Source organism: Parasteatoda tepidariorum, chromosome 11 (genome assembly GCF_982258835.1).
Source record: "Parasteatoda tepidariorum strain Cologne lab strain chromosome 11, Ptep-v5.0, whole genome shotgun sequence".
Taxonomy (NCBI): domain Eukaryota; kingdom Metazoa; phylum Arthropoda; class Arachnida; order Araneae; family Theridiidae; genus Parasteatoda; species Parasteatoda tepidariorum.
Window position 1 is genome coordinate 95,064,807 of NC_141765.1, and position 21,962 is coordinate 95,086,768.

The 21,962-nt window shown below is 25.9% G+C and overlaps 1 long non-coding RNA gene across 1 annotated transcript in view; it reads right to left on the reverse strand.

Annotated features, from left to right (window-relative positions):
* Positions 1–1,038: 1,038 nt before the first annotated feature.
* Positions 1,039–21,962, reverse strand: part of LOC147801919 (uncharacterized) — a 28,971-nt gene continuing 8,047 nt past the window's right edge. Inside the window, exons 3-6 of the long non-coding RNA XR_015430392.1 lie at positions 17,154–17,216; positions 9,033–9,081; positions 7,305–7,354; positions 1,039–1,722 (exon numbers count right to left, since the gene is read on the reverse strand). This is a non-coding gene — a long non-coding RNA (uncharacterized LOC147801919). The remainder of the gene's footprint in view (positions 1,723–7,304; positions 7,355–9,032; positions 9,082–17,153; positions 17,217–21,962) is intronic.

Here is a 21,962-nt window from a genome sequence, read left to right on the forward strand (position 1 = left end):
CTGCAAACTCTTCTTTGAAAACCTGAGATCAGATGAAACTTTTGAAAGCATCATTTTAGAAGCAACCGAGCTTCCTTCAGAGATTGACGTGGAAGTTAATTTCGAAACCACCACACCACGTCAGAAGCAAAACAAGAACGTTTTTGTATGAGGGCCCGGATGAACCCGTTCAAGACCTCAAACAAAAATATAAAATAGATTTTTTTCTTCACACTATAGATCAAGCAATAAATGCCTTGGAAACCAGATATAATTTGCTAAATACTCACAGTAATTATTTCAGATTTTTGGTCTAAAAGACATGCCCAGAAATGAGCTACTGGCTCATTGCAAGGATTTGGAAGTAATTTTAACTGATGAAAATTCAAGCGATCTTAACGCCCTGGAACTAGCCGATGAAATAAGCATTGTTTCGTCACTATTAACAAAAAAGGAAACCCCTGTTGAAGTTCTCAAGTTTATCGCTACACTTAAATTCGCACCAAACCTCAGCATAGCATTAAGAATCCTACTTACAGTGCCAGTCACTGTGGCTTCAGGGGAAAGAAGCTTTTCAAAACAAAAAATAATAAAAAATTATGTCAGAACAATGCAGACGCAAAATCGTCTCAATGGATTGGCAATGATAGCTATAGAACACCAAATTAGTGACAAATTAGACTTGAAATCACTGGTTCTTGAGTTTGCCGAAAGAAAAGTTAGAAAAAGGGCATTTTAATTACTTTGGTTAGTTAGAATTTATTTATAATATAGGATATTAGTTTAGTTAGCATTACTACACTTTAATTTTTCTAATTTTCGCTTAAGTGCTAAATTGCTTATCTTGTTATCTGATGATTGAGTTTTTAATAAAAGTTTTTTTTTTAAATATTTTTTTTCAATGTTTTCTTGACTTTCTGATATGGTCGCATGAGATTTACTTTTAAAAAAAACGGAGGGGGGGGGGGCGCAAAATTATGGTTTTGCCCGGAGCGCCAAAATGTCTAGGGCCGGCCCTGGTATTATGCTTTATATTATCACTGACCCCCCCCCGAAAAAGTAAAATAACGTTTATTCTTCTAATTACCTAACCCTAATCGATATAATCGGTTAACAACTCACATCAAGCAAATGAAACACGTTCTTTATAAAACTATATATGCGTAAATTAAATTAGACTTTTCCAGACCGAAAAAGTTTTCTTTCATTTACCCATTATTCGAATTTGTAGTAATGATAAGACGTTGTAACAGTTTATCACCTTATGTTCAGCACAGCATTTTGTATTTGTGCTGGTCAAGGTAATATATATATGAATAAAAAATAAAATGAATAAAAATATATTGAGTACAAAAATAACTTTCTCCAAATTTAAAATGTATCTGCTAGGACTAGACTTGATTTTAAAATTTGTTTTGGAGGTAAATGATGACACCAACACGAAATATTATTTTAATTACATCCACCAGTATATGAATATATACCGGTATATGAATATACCTGCATAATAAATGATCATCAGTGCACGCCATCAATATAATAATGTCTCATAATACTGTCAATATAATACTGAAATAAAATGTTCGAATCTATACATAGAGGATCAAGCTCATAATTAAGCGAATCCAATTCAAGCGATCATAAATAGAGCATTCGTTCTGTAGTAATTAATTGAACAACGTCTGTTGACTAACGACTTCCAGTAAAGCAGTCCCATAGATCTGAGTTCCCTTGTTGTAGACACTGTAATAAAAAGTACATTATTATTACCTCTTTATAACACATTTTTTATAATTATAGAATGATAACAAAGGCCTTCGTTTCTAAGTAGTAAAGAGGAAGACGGTTCTTTTGTTTTCATACAGGGTGGCCACTCAAATCAGATTTCAAATTTCCCTGATTTTTCCAGGTTTTCCAGATAAAAATCTTAAAATTTCCAGGTTTTCGTTTCTTTTTTCTTATTAAGTGTAGGATGTGTACAAGAAAAGTGCCTATATTATAAAATATTTTATTCAAAATGTTATTTTGACAATTTGGCAAGATTTTTCATTTATTTTTCAAATGTTTTGGTACAAAATATTGACCAACAAAAGAGTAAAATTAAATATTAATGTATAGTTGGTTCTTAAAAAAACCATTTTTTAAAAATATGTTATAAAAGGTTAAAATGAAATAGAAAAAATTAGCATTAATGCAACAATTGTAACGATTTATCGACAAACATTGCTGTCAGCGATGGTAAAAAAATGTGTGATTGGTTGGCTTGCTGAGAAAAAATAATTCATAGATTTCCTTGAATGGGAGTAGAAAAAATTTCAGAAAAAGAGTGCAATATAAAATCTATTATCAAATTATAACCAACTAATTTTTGGAGAATTTTATAAAGTTAAAAATACAAAAACATTTTGTCAAAATAGAAAAAAAAAATTAACACCAAAGCATCGGAACAAACTTGAGCCATAAATGGATTCATCCCAAAGACAGCATTTAAAAATAGAAGCTAATATCCTAAAATCTTTTTCCACCTACACCAGAATCTTTCCTAAATTGCACAGTCCCATAGCGGTCAAAAGTTTCTGCATTCGTTTAGCAACAGTAGGAGAATTTTATGTGACATTCTAGTTTAACAGCTGTAATGGAGCAAATTTTGATGCAAGCAAAGTATAGCTAAATTGATGATATTTCAACTGTTTGGCGATACATTTCCGTTAAAAAAAGTGAATATAATGGATGAAATAATTTAAATTATGAAAATTAGTAAATAATTTAAAAAAGTGAAATTAAAACAAATTATCAAAGAAAAAATTTCCATCTTTTCTTTAAAATTCCCTGATTTTTCCAGGTTTTTATCCAAATTTCCCTGATATTTCCAGGTTTTTTCCAGTATAAAAAAATTCCCTGATAATTCCAGGTTTTCAAGGTTTTCCAGGTGGGTGGCCACCCTGTCATATTGTAAATTTATTTACCATAAATTAAACTATGCACCGAAAATAATTAAAATATTGCTTAAAATTCTCCAAAATATTTCTCTAATTTCTTTCATTCATTTTCTGAATAAATGAAAAGAAATTATAAATCATTTAACAATCTAAAATTTTTTGCTCTAAAACGAGTCAATATTTTTTAAATAATATTTTTCTACAGAATTAAACAATTCCATCTATATCAATTTCAAATTAGATTTTTTTAAATTTATAATTTTTTGAAACTATAGATTGATTACAGAGACCTTTGTTTCTTATCAGTGAAGCAAAATCAAGGTTGTTGCTTTACTGATGTCTGGACATAAAAAAAGATCTATTTAGTAGTAAACTGTTAAACACCTGCCGTAGCTATTAATGATCTCTCATAGATAGTGAAAAAGGAGGATGGGTTAAATAAAGGGTTGATTAATATTGTTTCCTTCTGATATTGCCCAAATGTTATTTTATTATAATGCATAGATGTAGATTAAATTCATTATGAAGACTTGTAAATTCGAAGTTATGTTTAGATGTAGATTAAATTCATTATGAAGACTTATAAATTCGAAGTTATGTTTGGAAACAGAAAAAGTGTTCGAAAAAAGGTTGACCTCAAACTTCTTCTTTTCTAAATTGCTATAATACATCAATAAAAGTATCCAATTTAATAAAATAATCAATGTGAAAATGCAGAAGAAAAAATAAAAACATCGAAGTGATAAAAGAAAAATAAATAAAACAGCGTAATTTATATGAATGTTATAAGTTTGAAAAACAATATTTATTTCAGATAAGATTCCTTCAGTAAATGTAATTTTTAGTGAAAAATGTTCGTTGAATCAGAAAATTGTTATATAATTAGATAACATCTAGAAGTAAATAGGTCATGAGCTAAAGAAGCTATAAATTATTTATATAATCGATATAAATGTTCAATATTAAATTTGCTCCAAAACACACTCTAGTTCGTCTGAAATTATATTTAACATTATTCTTTTTTAATTCGCAATTAATAGAAATTATTAATTTATGTTTTAAATTTTTGGCTATTATATATTAACTGAAATCAAAGCTCCTTTTTTCACGGATGATGTTATTTTTCCGTTGCCATTCAGAATTGCAAGAAAATCTGCAGGATTTTTCTCATTATTGATGCAAACAAATACTAAATTAAAACAAAACAAAAAAAAATATGAAGGAAAAGAATTTCAAAGTCATAAAATAAAAGTTTTACTTTAATTTAACAAAAAAAAAATCAAATTCTGTATGATATACGAGAAACAATAAACAAAGATAATAGCAACAATTAAACAATAAACTAAGAAAAATTAACATAAAATAATAAGACTAACTAAAATGAATAAAAAAATTCATATTAACTTTCACAAAACTAAAATGAAAAAAATGAAATAAAAAATATATATAAAAGAAAGTAAATCATATTCTAACATTTAAGCAAAATTAATAGATCTATAAATAAATAAAAATAAATAAATAAATTAACTAACTAAATAAAATATATAAATAAGCAAAATAAGTAAATAAGAAAAAAAATTAATAAAAAGAAAAATAAATAAAAAAAATTAATTATGCTAATATTTTACTAAAATTAATTGCAATAATACAAAACCTTATACAATACAAATTTAAGTAAAACTCCAATCTATAGATAAAAAAGTGTTAGTAATTAAATAAATAATAATAACCTAAATAATAAAATAAAGTTGTGTTATAGAAGCACAAAATTACTAGAAAACTCAACAGTGAATTGAAACAAAACTACTTTTAAGTTTACTAAAGCTAAGCGTAGAGTAATTAAAAGTATTTAAAGAAAAAAGTACACAAAATACTCTAGCTCAAAAGATCATTCACAATTCAAAATAAAATTAAATTTCTTGAATTAAACAATAGCACACAAATCTAAAATCTACAGGCAAAATAATTTAATTTTGCAATCAAACAAGATTAACTGAAAATTTTAACAATATATTCAGACTACAACTAAAGTAATTCTTCAGTACAACATTACAAGTGCAGTAACATTTTGACAGAACTAATAATTGGTGACAAATATTAATTGTAGTAATATTCAATTAAACCTTATAAAAATGTATGTACATTTTTTTTCTTCTACAAACATAAGTTTAGAAAACTTTCAACCTATAAAGTAAGAGGAAACCAAATTCCGAAAAACCAATTCAATTCTACCTTTAAATGACATTAAATAAAACTGTTTAAAATTCGGAATACCAGTGAAATTCTAAAGTAAAAATAATTTAAAAATCAGATAAAAAAATTTTTTGAAAAAATATAAATAACAAATTTTGAAACTTAAACAAAAATAGGATAACAATAGATGGAAATAATAATGGTTCTATTAATGTAAACTGCTTACAGTGAGCTGGAAAAAAGAGATATCACCCTAAATAATTTTTGTTTTAATGAATGCTTTAAATAAGCTAAATAATTAGTATATCTATTTCTAAAATATGTCATTAGACACCAAAGTATGTTTTCTCTAAGTAAAAATATGACAGATTTGGCTTTTTAATTCTCAAAACACAAAGTAATGGGTAGTCTAAATTTGACACTGAAAAATAGTGGAAAGGATAAAATGTAAACACATAAAGCACAAATTATATATTATATTATTTATTTGGCAAAATAAAATGAAATTTAGTAAATTAAAGAAAAAACGTAGAAAAATTTTTTTTAATAAGTAATAATTATTTTAAAAACGAGTGAAAAATATGCGTAAGAAAAATTAGAATATATAATCATGTAAATCAAAATTTTTTTTTTTATAGAAACAATACAGTTAATAAAGATAAATTAATATTAATGGAAACTTATATTAATGGAGACTAATATTAATGGAAACTAATTTTAAATGTTTTAACAGTAAAATAAATTTAATACATAAATTAATGAAATAAAAAAAAGAGTTGCTAATACGTAGAATACAAAAACTTAAATATATTATTTAAATTCAAGTAAATTGAAATCTAAAAATTAAACAAGTAAATATACTAAATAACTAAAATGTAAAAGTAGATAAAGTAATACTATTATAAACTTATGTGAAGTGTACTAATACTTAAATTAAATTCATATATAAGTAATGTAAGAAAACACTTTTACATGCAAAAAAAAAACATTAACATATTATTCATAAATCAAAAAATGCTGTAATTGCATAACATTCATAAATGAAGGTATACGAGTATTACCATTCATTAAACAATATAGATCAAATTCTACAATTTACAGTACATATATATATACAAAATAAAATTAATTAAGCAGTAAAAAGGAGAAAAGTATTAATATAAATTTATGCTTAAATTTTATAACAAAAAAAATGCAATTTACAAATAAAAACATTGATTGATAATAAATTATACTAAACTAAAAGTAATTAAATATTAAAAAAAACGAAGTTAACAAATTAAAGTCTAATATAAAAATATATATTATTTATACAGCTAAAGATAAAATCTGTAGACAGAATAATGTACGAAAAAATCAAAAATCAATATATGATACAAAAGCAAAACACAGACTAAAGTGAAACTTTTGCATAAATAAAATTAAGAAAAAACTTGGAAAGGCATTAAACATAAAAAGAATGCGGTAAAGAACTCAAAAAAGTGTATTAAAATAACTCGACAACAAATTAATTAACAACCATTACAGTTTCGAAATAATATTAAAATACGAAAAGATATTATCTAAAGGCATGAAGTATAAAAACAAAAAATATAACATAAGTTAAGTAAAAGAAAATCAGAATTTCGTAAATCACATCAAAACATTTACTTGGAAGCTAAAATTAAATGAACACATAAACTAATATTAATGTTTTATACTAAACGTGTACTAATACTAAACTGAAACTTATAGAAAAATTAATGTAATAAAACTTTTAAAATCATTTTAAAAAAATTACTAAACAAAAAAAGTAAACTAAGAAAAAAGTAGCACTATCGTAACCTAAAACTATTTTAAAAATTATGGTAAGAAAAAACTTAAAATATAAAAAGGTGAAATAGTTTTAATGCAACAAAAGAAAGTGATATTCTGTAAATTAAAAAGAAGTTTACCAGAAAGAACAAATGTCCCTTTTTGTTAAAAAAAAATTCACAATACTGTTAAAAATAAGAACGTATGTAAGTTTCAAGAAACTTTTGAGTGATCACAAAAAATAAGGGGCTTCCAATAAAAAAAAAGGGAGAGTTGAGACCAATATTAGAAATAGCATCAAAAGAGTTTTCCAAATACAAAAAAAAAGCTTTTACACACATTAAATTTAATTATAAAATAAATACAAATCAAAAGATTTATTAAAAATTATTTATTTACCTGAACAGATCTTCTTAAACTTAAGAGCTCTTCTTCAAGGATGTAGATTTCTGTAAAAAAGAATTTTTATAAATAAAAAAATTATATTACTCTTACCTACAATACAATATCATCATACAAAATGGGATAAATATATAAGGTAAGGTAAGATAAATATGTAAAATAAAATTAGTTGAAGATAAGTTTTTTTTCAGGTATGTAACGAATATTCGGCCTTTTTGTGGAACATTCGGTTCGTCAAACATTTGGCCAAATATTAGGCCGAATAAAATTTGTTAAATTATTTATAAAAATTATTTTTCGACAAAGTTTTCTAGGGGGAAATTTTAAAATATTTAATAAAAAAACAATCTGAAATAATATATTTTGCAATGCATAATTAGAAATAGTTTTTATACATATTTATTAAGTTCTAAAACTTGTTAATTTATGTTCTGAAAGACACATGAAACTTTAGTTTTTTCTTTTTAAATAGCTGTTAGTCAGTGTTTTCAATCTTTATTTCTAATTATTTTAAACATTCCTATCAAAAGTTCTTTTTTATGCAATATCAAAAAAGTCGTGTGTAAATTTTGAAGAAAAAAAAGTAGTCACAAAAAAAAGTAGAAAAAAACATTAACATATTATTTATTCATAAATCAAAAAATGTTTTTTCAAAAGCATAACATGTAAAAATGAAGGTATACGAGTATTACATTCATTAAACAATATAAATCAAATTCTATAATTTGCAAACAAAAAATTATGCATAAAAATTTAAACAGTAAAAAGGAGAAAAGTATTAATATAAATTTATGCTTAAATTTTATAACAAAAAAATACAATTTACAAAACAAAATTGATTGAAAATAGCCTATACTTAACTAAAAGTAGTTAAAAAAATTCTAGTTAACAATTCAAACTCTAATATAAGAATATATATTATATTTATAAAGCTAAAGATTAAAAAAAACTACGTAGACAGAATAATGTACCAAAAAAATAAAAAATCAATACCAATGTTACAAAAGCAAAACACACACTAAGTTAAGTGAAACTATTGCATAAATAAAATTAAGAAAGAACTTGAAGAGGCATTAAACACAAAATGAATTCTGTATAATCCAAAAAAATGTATTAAAATAACTCGACAATAAATTAATTAACAGACATTACAGTTTTGAAATAATATTAAAATACGAAAAGATAATATCTAAAGGCATGAAATATAAAAACAAAAAATATAATATGGATTAAGTAAAAGAAATTGAGAATTTCGTAAATTACATCAGAAAATAAAATTGGAAGCTAAAAATTGAATGAACACAAAAACTCTTGTACTAAAAGTGTACTAATGATAAACTGATACGTATAGAAAAATGTATTTAAATAAAACTTTAAAAATCATTAAAAAATATTACAAAACAAAAAAATTAAATTAAGAAAAAACTATCACTATCGTAACCAAAAACTAATTTAAAAATTAATTTAAGAAAAAACATTTAAAAATCTTAAAATATGAAAAGGAGAAATAGTTTTAATATGGCAAAAGATAATGATATTCTGTAAATGAAAAACAAAATTTACCAAACAGAGAAAAATGAACAAATGTCCCTTTTTACAAAAAAAATTTTACATTGTTGTTAAAAATAAGGAGCTTTTACACACAAAAAAAGAGCTTTTACACACATTAAATTTAATTATGAAACAAATACAAAACAAAAGACTTATTAAAAATTATTTATTTACCTCAACAGATCTTGTTAAACTTAGAGCTCTTCTCCAAGGATGCATATTTCTGTAAAAAGAATTTTTATGAATGAAAAAATTGTATTACTCTTACCTACAATACAATATCATCATACAAAATGGGATAAATATATAAGGTAAGGTAAATATGTAAAATAAATCAAATTTTTAAAGAAATTCTGCTAATATAGACCTCCCTGCAAGTTCTAGATTGTTTCCATTACATGGCAGAATTTTCTCCTGATAAAATGAAATAAAATAAACATTTCATTCAGATATACTATTAGATATCTCATTAGATATGATTAGATTTTGTTATTTTATGACCGTTGCTGAACAGCCGACCCAATTTTGGGTTTATTACTACTCAAGTTCAACTCTGTAGTCTTGTTATTTTGAACCAATCCAGAAGACGAGGAAATTCCTAGATCAGTACCTCCAGAGGAGGTACTGATCTAACATGGAGGACTTTGTGACTCGACAGATTTAACGTGCACCGGTCACCATTTAATTCATGGGGAGTGTTCGGCCGACGGGGATCGAACCCACTCTCTCTTAGACATGGGCCCGGTGCCCTACTAACCAGGCTATCCCAGTCTCGATATCATTTAATTGCATTATCTCATTAGATATCACTTGGCCTTAAATATAAATAATTACTAAATATGGTTTTCTCAACTATAGGTAAACATAAACAAATAATTAAAATTCATGTTTATATTATCTACAGCCTAGAAACCTAGATGTAGAGACTATAAATTAACTGAAATATTCCTTAAAAACTCTATAAGCTTTCTGCATTATTCACTTTCCTCATCATATATTCCTAAAATACATTATTTTGATTAATTGCGATGCTTTTTATTCAAAGTTAAATCATGCATAATATTTCATTATAACTACGAATATAATTCTGATTCACATTATACAACATCTATATGAAATAAAGCCAAAATTATTGAAACTCATAATTGGTTTTTCTAAAAATAGGACACAATAATACTTTAGGATCAATAATACGAGCTATATTACAACTATTCAGTTCCTATTGCAGGTAAACAGTTGTAAATTGTCATCAATCTGAAGATCTATTTAAATTCTTTTATGTCTCAATTAAGGCAGATTTTTTGACTTAAATAAAAAGAAAGTGGTTGCCAATAATTGTCCGATCTCAGTTTGCGATTTTTTTTTACTTTTAATAATTGCAGTTAATGCTTCTATGCGCCAAAAAAAAGAGAGAGAAAAAAGATATCCTGAATAATTTTTGCTCTAATGATCCGATTTTTACGAGCTAAGTGTCAATCTTAAAGGTTCCAGAGAAGGATTTCAAACATGTTAATTAACTAGTTCTGGCTATTTTATTTTATAACAGTCGTTGAACAGCCAGCCAAATTGTTAGGTTTACGACTACTAATGTTCAACTCCGTAGCCTTGTCATTTTGTATCCAATCTTGAAGACAAGGGAACTACTAGATCTACTATTAAGAGAAATTTTGACTTTGTGAAGGACTTTTTGATGATACTAACCCACATTTGCGTTTCATGGAGAGGAGAAAAACGAGAACCTCCCATGGTTAGCCTGACTGCCAAAGGACTCTAACACATAATCCGTCTACCACTGAGGATATTTCACGTCAGCACAGTGGTTGGTGCAAGCCGGATGCGAATTCGTAGCGACCAGATATCGTGGGATTCGAACCCGGCTCACCGCAATGAAAGGCGAACGCTCTATCCTTTCAGCCATCGTGGCTTTAGTTTTTATTATTAATTACTTTACAAAATCAGGCACAAAAACGTATTTTCTCTGAATTAACGCATCTATGATTTTTTTCATAGTTTGATTCGTGAGCCCGATGGCTCAGGGGATAGAGCGTTCGCCTTCAAATAAGGAGAACCGGGTTCGATCCCGGCGACGGCTGGTCGATATCCGGCTAGCACTGATCACTGTGCTGACGTGAAATATCCTCAGTGGTAGACGGATCATGGGCTAGAGTCCCCTTGCCGTTAGGCTAACCGTCGGAGGTTCTCGTGGTCTTCCTCTCCGTGTAAAGCAAATGAGGGTTAGCTCCTAGAAAAAGTCCTCCACGATGGCATATTTCTCCCTATACTTAATCCAGGAGATTCCTCGTCTTCTGGATTGGGTTCACTATTACGAGGATACGGATTTGAACATTAGTAGTAGTAAACAAAAAAATTGGGTCTGCTGTTCAACAACCGTAATGAAATAAAATATTTTAATTCGTGACCCGCAATATAGGGGTGTAGACAAAATTTAAAAAAATTGGGGAGCTAGGAAGCTACATGTAGTGTAGTCCTAAAATAAGGGAAAGCAATTAGGAGGAGTAATTTAATAACCATAAACTAACTGTCTGATAGACAAGATAGAATTACTTAGTATTTCTCGGTTGAGATAATAAAAAAAAGAAACCTTATTATTTATTGTATTGTGTTCGCTGAGATCGAGAACACTTTTTTTAGTAGTTAATACAAAAATATCTCTAAGTTTCTAGGCAACAGACAATTTTTGGGCTTATTTCTGTCTAAAAAGCAAAGACTGCTTTCCTTTTAAAAAATTTTAATCGATACATAAATTTTTTATAATTTTACAAGATTTGAACACCTGAACTTTTTATGTGGCAAGTTGTATATTATGAGTATATATTATAAGTTGTTTTCAACTTTTTTAAAGTTTTCGTTGTACCAAATTTGCATTAGTTCTTTATACATAATTGTAAGGAAAATCATTAAAAAGATTCCGTAAAAATGTAGAGCATCTGGAAGAGATTATAATGCACATTATTAAGATTTTACATAATTCACGATATTTCTTTTTTCTATTATTGAAAAAATTAGTTCATTATTCATGGCATTTCAAAAGTATTGAAATATGAATGTTTAAGAATATTGTATGATTCATTTTTTTTTAAATCGTTTTATTTTGCCAAATATGTGAGCTACGTGTCTTTTTTTTTTGCGGTAAAGACAATTTGCAAGGAGCATACTAATGTTTCTATGCATTCTAAAACGAATTTTCGTAAATTTTCCATAAAATTTTGCAGAGCATGTTCTTTAATTACGATCTGCTGTATTTATCATGGAATATTGCTTCTTTGCTTAGTTCTTTTTATTATGTGAACTTACATTATGATTCTTACATACATATATCTAATATGATAGTTTTCTTTAAGAGTTGAGTTCGTAAGGTCTTGAAGAAAGTGAATCGTGGCAGCAAATGTATTTTATTACGTTTATATTCTCCACAACATTCAATTATCAATTTCAATAATTCCAAATATCTGAATATAAAATCTTGAAACTTTAATTTGAAATAAAAGATAACTTAAGATAACGTAAAAGATTACTTGAAATTCAAATAACTTCTTAATTTTAATATAGATGCAATTTTTTTAATGTTTTATGGAGCGCATCTGTTAAAATAATACAAATGTTTGTCTTAGTCAGCATAAAATTCTTATCAAAATAACGATTGAGATTCGAATGAAGTATACTAAAAGTATAAACTTCATTGGCCTTAAAAATATGAAAATGGTAATAAAAGTGGACATGTTTGGAGCACTCAGAAATAGAAGCCTATTCTAAAGAATCGCCATACGTGAATGAAGAAAACCGAAGCGATTCTAAACAGAAAACGTGAAGTTGCCAGCAAAATATGAAAAGGAAAAAAGAAAAAATTACAGTACCCGAGAGTGACATAGACAACAAAAAATTGAATAAAGACAAAAAAAAAAAAAAAAAAAAAAATAGAAAAACCGCAGTAGCCGAGAGTGGTATAACAAGGCAAAATGCATTTTGACGTGTGGTGAAATGTTGAGAAACTACAAGGGAAATTAAGCATTCGTATAAATAAAATAAGATTTGTGAGTATCAAAATGCGGGTGTGACACGGGTGTTTAAAAATGTTGGCATTATCGAAATTCAATGTATCCCCAATATTGAAAACATGTGCGGCAAAAAGGTGATTTATCGCATTTTTGATAACTGTTTTATCTACTGTTTTCATTTATTTAAATTTTCAAAACGCGTCTGGTTGAGCAAGAGTTGCACTGGTATTCTCTGTCTTACTCTCAGCTAACACGGTGCTTCTCATTTTGTATTTTACTTTTATTTTCCATTGGTAGGAAAAAAAAAACCCTTTTTGTTTTAAAACAGTTTCGTTTTCCTCATTCACGTCTGGCAAGTCTTGAAAATGGGTGCCTTAATTTTAACGAGCTAAACATTTGCTTCAAACACTGCCCAACACAGAACTGGCTAAACGTGAAAGACGTGGTATGAATTTTGGCTCTCTGAAAACATGTCGACTTTTACTTACATCTTCATATTTTTTGAATATAACTGAAATTTTTCATTTGTTCACTTCAGAGTCTTGGCCTTATTTACTTAGTAACAAAGTATATTAAATGAAAATAAGTTTTCGCGATATTAAAATAAGTTTTACGTAAGATAATCGTTTTCGCTCTTAATTTGAAAAAAATAATGACTTATAATTCATCGCAACTTTCTAAAAAAAAATAAAATAGTGCAGTTAACTTATTTTTTTAATTGTATTTATTCATTTATTATTATTTCTTAGTGCTACTCGGAAAAAACATTTCTTAGGAATTTAAACAATTCCGTTTACAGTTGAAATTTCAAAAGTCGAATGAGACAATGTAATAACTCTTCCCATGAATTAAAGTTAAATAACCACAACGTCAATTACTTCGATTAACTTAAAAAAGAAAAGTTTAAAAATATATTTTTTACTAATCAATCTAAAAACTATTCTAGATACATATTAGGGTATATTTAAGGGCATATTTCGATAGAGTTTTATTATACACCTATTATTATATTTTATTTTACTTAAAATTACTCAAGTTATATGATTAAATGCATGAATAGTATGATGGTTTTCACTGCTTGCCCTCATTTTTCCTGTCGTCTTAACAAAATTAAGAAATAATTTTAATACATTAAATTGTTTCTATTTGTTTCAAGCAATAAATTAATTAGCCCAAACTGATGCCAATTTTAGGGATAATAAAATTAGTCACAGTTCAATTGAACATTAATGAAACATTAACATTATTGTCTCCTTTACTGCGAAATAAGAACTAATTTTTTTCATAATTTATGAAAAAAAGTATATTGAAACAATTTTCTGGACATACTAAGTACAGCTATAAAATAATTTGAAATCCTAAAATGTATTAATATAACTTATTTAAGTATAAAGAAAAACTTAAAGTTATAAAAAAAGAACAATTTTTTTGAGATGATTCTAAAATTAGCATGGGGCTGGAATTCTTTTTTTTTTTACAATTTTTTATTTTTAGTATTTGTTGTTAAACAAAATCAAGCCTACCGAGCATCATTTTCCTGCTATAACAATACTTTATGAATTATGATTAAATTGAGAATTGTTTAGTTAAAAGTTGATTAAAAGCTTCTTTCAACAAATTTCTTCCTCATTATTTTTTTAAAAAGGCAAACTTCTTAAAGTTAACGGGCAAAAGTAAGTCTGAACGTCAAAAAAGAAAAAAAAAATTGTAGCTCCGTAATTTTTCATCCATTTAAAAAACAAAGTATACACACTTTGAGTTGCGCATACATGCATTTACTTTTTATTACTTAAATAGGAAACACTATTAAAAAAAACCAATAATTTAAATTCCTTTTTCGAAAATATAGCCTGCTGATTTAGATCGAGTAATAGATTGAGTAATTTTAAAGCAGCAGAATCTTTATAATTTTTTAATAAGGTTTAATTTTCAACTAACTGGCAATAATTCTAAGCTTTCTTTTATTAAAAACTTGACAATAATTTTTAAAAAAGTTTCGTGGTTTTACTCTCGATGTTACGCATATGCAGGTTAGTTCCATCAAAAAGCTCTCCACAAAGACAAAATTTCTCCCGATACTTGATACAGAAGTTCCCTTGTCTTCTGGATTGAGATCAAAATTTCAAGGCTACGGAGTTGTGCGTTAGTAGTCGTAAGCCTAAAAATCGGGTCGGCTGTTCACCAATAATATAAAATAATTTAAAAACGAACGAGGGTTAAAGAAAAAGCTAAATTAAATTGCTAAAACAATATATTAGTACATCATTGAAAATATAACACACGGAGTAGTGTAGACAGGGATGAGATTGGCGCCAAAGGGCAAAAAAGCTGAATTTCCAAGTGAGTAAATTTTACGTTGTCGATAGAAAAACAGGCACCTTTATAGTAACTAATTCAAGAAAAAAACTTACTTTTTACAAGAATCGCGATAATTGATTTTAAAATCGCGTGAATATGAATCGCGATAATGGATTTTGAAATCACGTGAATATGAATGAGAAAATACATTCTGCGTTATAGAATTTTTAAATGGCGTAAATACAAATTACGATTCATAATTTTTAGATCGCGTGAATGCGAATCCTATAACGCCTTACTTTAAAATCATGTATAAATACGAAAACGTTGTGTGATATTATAGCCGCATGAACAAATCACGACATAGGTTTTTAAAAACGCGTAAATACAAATCGTGATATTAGATTTTTAGTTGTTGTTGTTGGTTGTTGTTAATTTACGTCGCACTAGAGCTGCACAATGGGCTATTGGCGACGGTCTGGGAAACATCCCGGAGGATAATCCGAAGACATGCCATCACAATTTTGATCCTCTGCGGAAGGGATGGCACCCCCGCTTCGGTAGCCCGACGACCTGCGTATTAGATTTTTAAATCTCGTAAATAAGAATCGCAATGTACAATATTCAAATCGCGCGAATCCCAACGCGCAACTTTTGAATCACGTAATTACGAAAAGTTATGTTTGATATTAAAATTGCGTGAATGAGAATCGAAAGGATAGCAGATTCCGGGCTTGGGACTTCTAAAAGGTTTGTTTGACGCAGGGAAGTCTGAATTACGAAAATACGAGCTATGTGACAGGCGGGCAGAAGTGAGGAAAATCTTATCTTCGGCGCGTAAAAGCGGAGAAAATAGCTAAAATAAGTAAAAATGCGAAAGGTTGGCTGCTATATAGTTTGAATTTTCCGTTTATCTTTGAAAATCAGAAATAAATATAATTATTTTATTTCTATGGCTGAATTCTCTGAAAAATCGGAATATTTATTTTTTTTTAAGTTTAACTTTTGGATAATCAGAGTTTTTGATAAAAAGGCTGAAATTCGAGAGACGAAGGTAAAAAAAGCGGAAATCAGCTAAAAAGCGGAAAAATCTCACCCCTGTGTAGAGAATAATACTTTGAAAATTAAGAATATAATTAAATAGTTAGTAAAATAGTTAGCTGCAAAAACACGCACGGGCAGGTAGTAAAGAGATTATGTTTCATAATTTTTTTTAAAGAAATTGCTTAAAATTAGTGAATCAGAGTACTTATCGCTAGTACTTGGAAATCCGATTATAAGAACGGAAGTCATTTAGGGAGATATCTTTTTTTTCGTACTTAAACACTGCCTATGAATCATAAATATAATATATTCCTTGTTAAAAATTTGCACAGCAAGAGTTACTTTTAGTTTATGAATACACTCATGATATACCACACTAATACTTTCTTTACATTCAATTAATATTTTCGAAAAATATAATTTATAGTCTTTCGTTGATTAATATTTTCACGAATGCTAATTACTGTTCTTAAATCTCCGTCTAGAGAATTTTTATTACCTAAGAGTCCCATAGCCAGAAAGAAAATATACATGATAATATATTACCGTAATTCGAAAACAGGGAAGGGAAGGCCGAAAGGATCAATTTATTTTTATTTCAAAAAAGCAATGTTTATTTTTTATTATATTTTATACTAACTTGTACAAAATACTTTTTTTAGATAGCATGCGTACAAAAAAAATGCTTATTTTAATCTAATTTCTTTTATACATAATAATAATAGTTTGGTTTTCTTTTTAAAGTGTTAAGTGGAAACTGAAATAATTTGAAAAGTATTTTTTCTTAATATTTTGTTTGAAAATTATTAAACTGGATAATAAAATTTGTTTCTAATAAAGTGATTAGAATTTCATAAATAACCTAGGAAATATTAAAACATTTTATTCAATTTAAAGAGATTTTAAGATGGTTAAAGCATGAAAATAAAATTCTTACCAGAAAAGTGGTGTAGTACACAAATTCTTCTCTTTCATAGAGCTATAGAGGCTGCAGTTAATCCTGTAAAATACAAAAAAAAAAAAAAAGAATATTCAAAATTTCAAATATCACTTAAAAATAAAAATTAATCAGGGCACTGTTAAAAGCAACGTATTGAATATGTCACACGTGGCTTACTGTAAAACTACTACTTTTGTAGCAACTACTTTTGTAGTAACTACATAGTAACTACTTTTGTAGCAACCACATAGCTAAGCTACAACAGCGCCACCATATACAAGGCAGTAGATGCTCAGACATCGAACTGAATGGACCTTACACTTATTTCTCCTTTTCTTAATTAATTAAATTTATGTTTGTTTGGCCGTGTGCTATATGTGTACTAATAAAAATATTTGGCACTAAGCTTTTTCCCTTATTTTACACCCCCCGAGATCTAGCTAGGGCCACACTTTTAAGTTTACTAAAGCTAAGCGTAAAGTTATTAAAAGTATTTAAAGAAAAAAGTACACAAAATACTCTAGCTCAAAATATAATTTACAATTCAAAATAAAATTAAATTTTTTGAATTAAACAATAGCATGCAAATCTAAAATCTACAAGCAAAATAATTTAATTTTGCAATCAAACAAGATTAACTGAAAATTCTAACAATATATTCAGACTACAACTAAAGTAATTCTTCAGTAAGACATTACATGGATAGTAACATTTTGACAGAACTAATAATTGGTGACAAATATTAATTGTTGTAATATTCAATTAAACCTCATAAAAATGTATGTATATTTTTTTTTTCTTCTACAAACATAAGTTTAGAAAACTTTCAACCTATAAAGTAAGAGGAAACCAAATTCCGAAAGTTAAGCAATTCAATTCTACCTTTAAATGACATTAAATAAAACTGTTTAAAATTCGGAATACCAATGAAATTCTAAAGTAAAAATAATTTAAAAATCAGATAAAAAAATTTTTTTGAAAAAATATAAATAACAAATTTTTAAACTTAAACAAAAATAGGATAACAATAGATGGAAATAATAATAGTTCTATTAATGTAAACTGCTTACAGTGATTTGGGAAAAAGGGATATCATCCTAAGTAACTTTTGTTTCAATGAATGCTTTAAATAAGCCAAATAATTAGTATATCTATTTCTAAAATATGTTATTAGACACCAAAGTGTGTTTTCTAAGTAAAAATATGACAGATTTGGATTTTCAATTCTCAAAACACGAAGTAAAGGGTAGTCTAAATTTGACACTGAAAAATAGTGGAAAGGATAAATTGTAAACACATAAAGCACAAATTATTTATTATATTATTTAATTGGCAAAATAAAATGAGATTTAGTAAATTAAAGAAAAAAACGCAGAAGTAATAATTATTAATAAGTAATAATCATTTTAAAAACGAGTGAAAAATATGTCAAAAAAATTTAAATATATAATCTTGTAAATCAAGAAATAAAATTTTATAGAAACTAAACAGTTTATAAAGATAAATTAATATTAATGGAAACTTATATTAATGGAGACTAATATTAATGTACACTAATATTAATGGAAACTAGTATTAAATGTTTTAACAGTAAACTGAATTTAATACATAAATTTATGAAATAAAAAAAAGAGTTGCTAATACAAACAAGAGTTGCTAATACAAAAAAATTAAACAAGTAAACATACTAAAAAACTAAAATGTAAATAAAGTAATACTATAAAGTAATAATATAAACTTATGTGAAGTGTATTAATACTTAGATTAAATTTATATATAAGTAATGTAAGAAAAAACTTTCACATGCAAAAGAAACATTAACATATTATTCATAAATCAAAAAAATGCTGTAAATGCATAACATACAAAAATGAAGGTATACGAGTATTACCATTCATTAAACAATATAGATCAAATTCTACAATTTACATATATATATATATATATATATATATATATATATATATATATATATATATACATACATATATATACATACATATACATATACATATACATATATATATATATATATATATATATATATATACATACATATATATACATACATATACATATATATATATATATATATATATATATATATATATATATATATATATATATATATATATATATATATATATATATATAAATAAAGGAGAAAAGTATTAATATAAATTTATGCTTAAACTTTATAAAAAAAATGCAATTTACAAATAAAAACATTGATTGATAATAACTTCTACTAAACTAAAACTTAACTTATACTTAACTAAAAGTAATTAATTATAAAAAAAAAACGAAGTTAACAAATTTAAGTCTAATATAAAAATATATATTATCAGGGTGGCCACTCAAATCAGGTTTCAAATTTCCCTGATTTTTCAAGGTTTTCCAGTAAAAATCTTAGCATTTCCAGGTCAGCGTGTTTTTTTTTTACCTCATAAAGTAAAGGTGGATGTACAAGAAAAGAGCATATATTATGAAGTATTTTATTTATAATGTTATTTTTAATGAATCATCTTGAAAAGATGTGGAGAAAATAATATAGTTAGCTAGTAGAATACTTTGCTTTTAATGAATAAAAAAATGTTTTAAAGTGTTGAGTAGTTTAAGCACAAACTGTACCAAATAGCAAATACAGAGTAACCCCCCCCCCCCAAAAAAAAAAAAAAAAAAAATTGTTTAATATATTTTCCTTAAGCAAAAGTAAATAATTCCAGCTGATTATGCACTAATAAATTTTTATATTTATTCACATTTCAACATAGAACCATTTTATACTATATTTTATCCAAACAGTGCTCTTAATAAAATTCATTGATATAATTTTCTTTAAACCAATATCTAAAGTCAAATGTTTAAATAATGTTGTTTGTTTTGAATAAGCATTATTATTGTAGGAGATATTCAGTATTCAAAAAGGCAAAACTGTCAAATTTCTTGTTGCATATTCCATAGAAAAAAAAACTAGATAAAATTCTTTAAATTTCATGATTTTTTTCTTATTAGAAATTAGAATATCTAAAGAATTTGCTAACTACATGGTTTCTTAGCTTAGATTAGTTAATTGTTTTTACAACAGGGCAATTCCATGGTGCTGGACGTAAAAAATTAACATAAATTTCTCAGAACTATCTAATAAAACATAGGTTTATAATCATCAAATTTTTATATTAAATATTTAGTACATCATAACCTATCAAAAAACAATTTGTTTCACAGAAATTAATAGCAATAAGTTCAAACTAAATGGATTAAATTGTTGGTGTTAGATGTAAATTGCACAAAAGCAAAAAATTATTACTCATTTACAAATTGTCTAAACTCTGTGAATTTGTTTGTAATTTAAATGTAAACTTGACTGAACTTTGAAGCTGACATTTGAATAAAAAGTTCTATGCAGTTCTTAACTAAAATATGATATATAATTAATTTGAACTTTTTTACTTCCATGTCAGATGCAATTTTTCAAGTTGGACATAAATATAAGTTAATGGTAACCATTATAATGTCTGAAAGTTACTTTAATTTCAATCTTAATACTATAAACAATATTTTTCACTTGAATAGCTTCTTTAAATTTAAATTGTCTTCTATTTATAATGACTGAAAATTACTTTAATCTTAATACTATAAACATTATTTTACAATTTATTAGCTTCATTGAATTTAAATTGTCTTCTATTTATTGTTGGAATGTGTTTCATAACATCTTGTGAAAAAAGTTTGTCGAAAAATCACTCCTTTTAATTTTAACTGTTCAACATATATTAACAACAATGTAAATAAAACTCATATGTAAGCAATATTACCTTAAATTTAGTAATTTTAAAAATTCTAGAATAAAAAAAAAGTTGCTGAATATTTTTCTTTTTTTAAAAAAATATCAGAAAAAGATGCAAAAAGTTTCATTATTTTTATGCACAATAAAAAAAAAACTATTAAAAAAATTGTCATTGTATATTAAAAAGGAAAATGAAAAACAATTTTTTACAACAATGACGATTTTTATACATAATTATATAAAATATTTATATATTTTATGTAAATATAAATGCATAATATAATCTATAAACTGAACAAAAAACTTAAAAATTTATTCTAGAATTCCTATTATCTATTTTTAATATCCTCTTCTCTAGTTGCATTTGCCAATAACTACTAACAATTTTCATCCCATTTATCTAAAATTTGAATTGGATGAGAGCTATTATAGAAGTTTGCCATGCAAGTAGGTTTATTTTTTTTCAAAATTTTGTTTTCTTAACTTTATTAAAAAATAAATAAATAACTACAGAATGTTTTGAAAAAAAATTCTCTCTAAATACATACATTTTATAAGCTCTAATCAAAATGACTGATTTAAAATGTTCTAAATGAAGTTAAATTGTTAATTAAAACTGAGTTGCTTACCTCAAATAAATAAATTAAAAAATATATATATATAAGTTATGTTAGAAATAACTTTCAGTATGGCATAAACAAATTTTATTTTGTTACTGAGGTAAAATACATTATAGTAAATTAACCTAAAGGAATATTTAGATGGTTTATATTCACATAATTTTTTTCTTAAAGAAAAAGCGAAATAAGAGATGGAAATAAATAAAAATAAATGTAATGAAAAGAAAAGTAGTGGTGCCTGATGTAAAATTAATTTATTATTAATTTACAATAAAAATAAATATTATCAAAATCTTGCTTTAAATAGAAAAAATAATTTAATTATGTTAAATAATAGTTGCACAGAACAATTAATTATATATTTTAGTGTTGCACGTAAAATATCTGTAAAAGTGT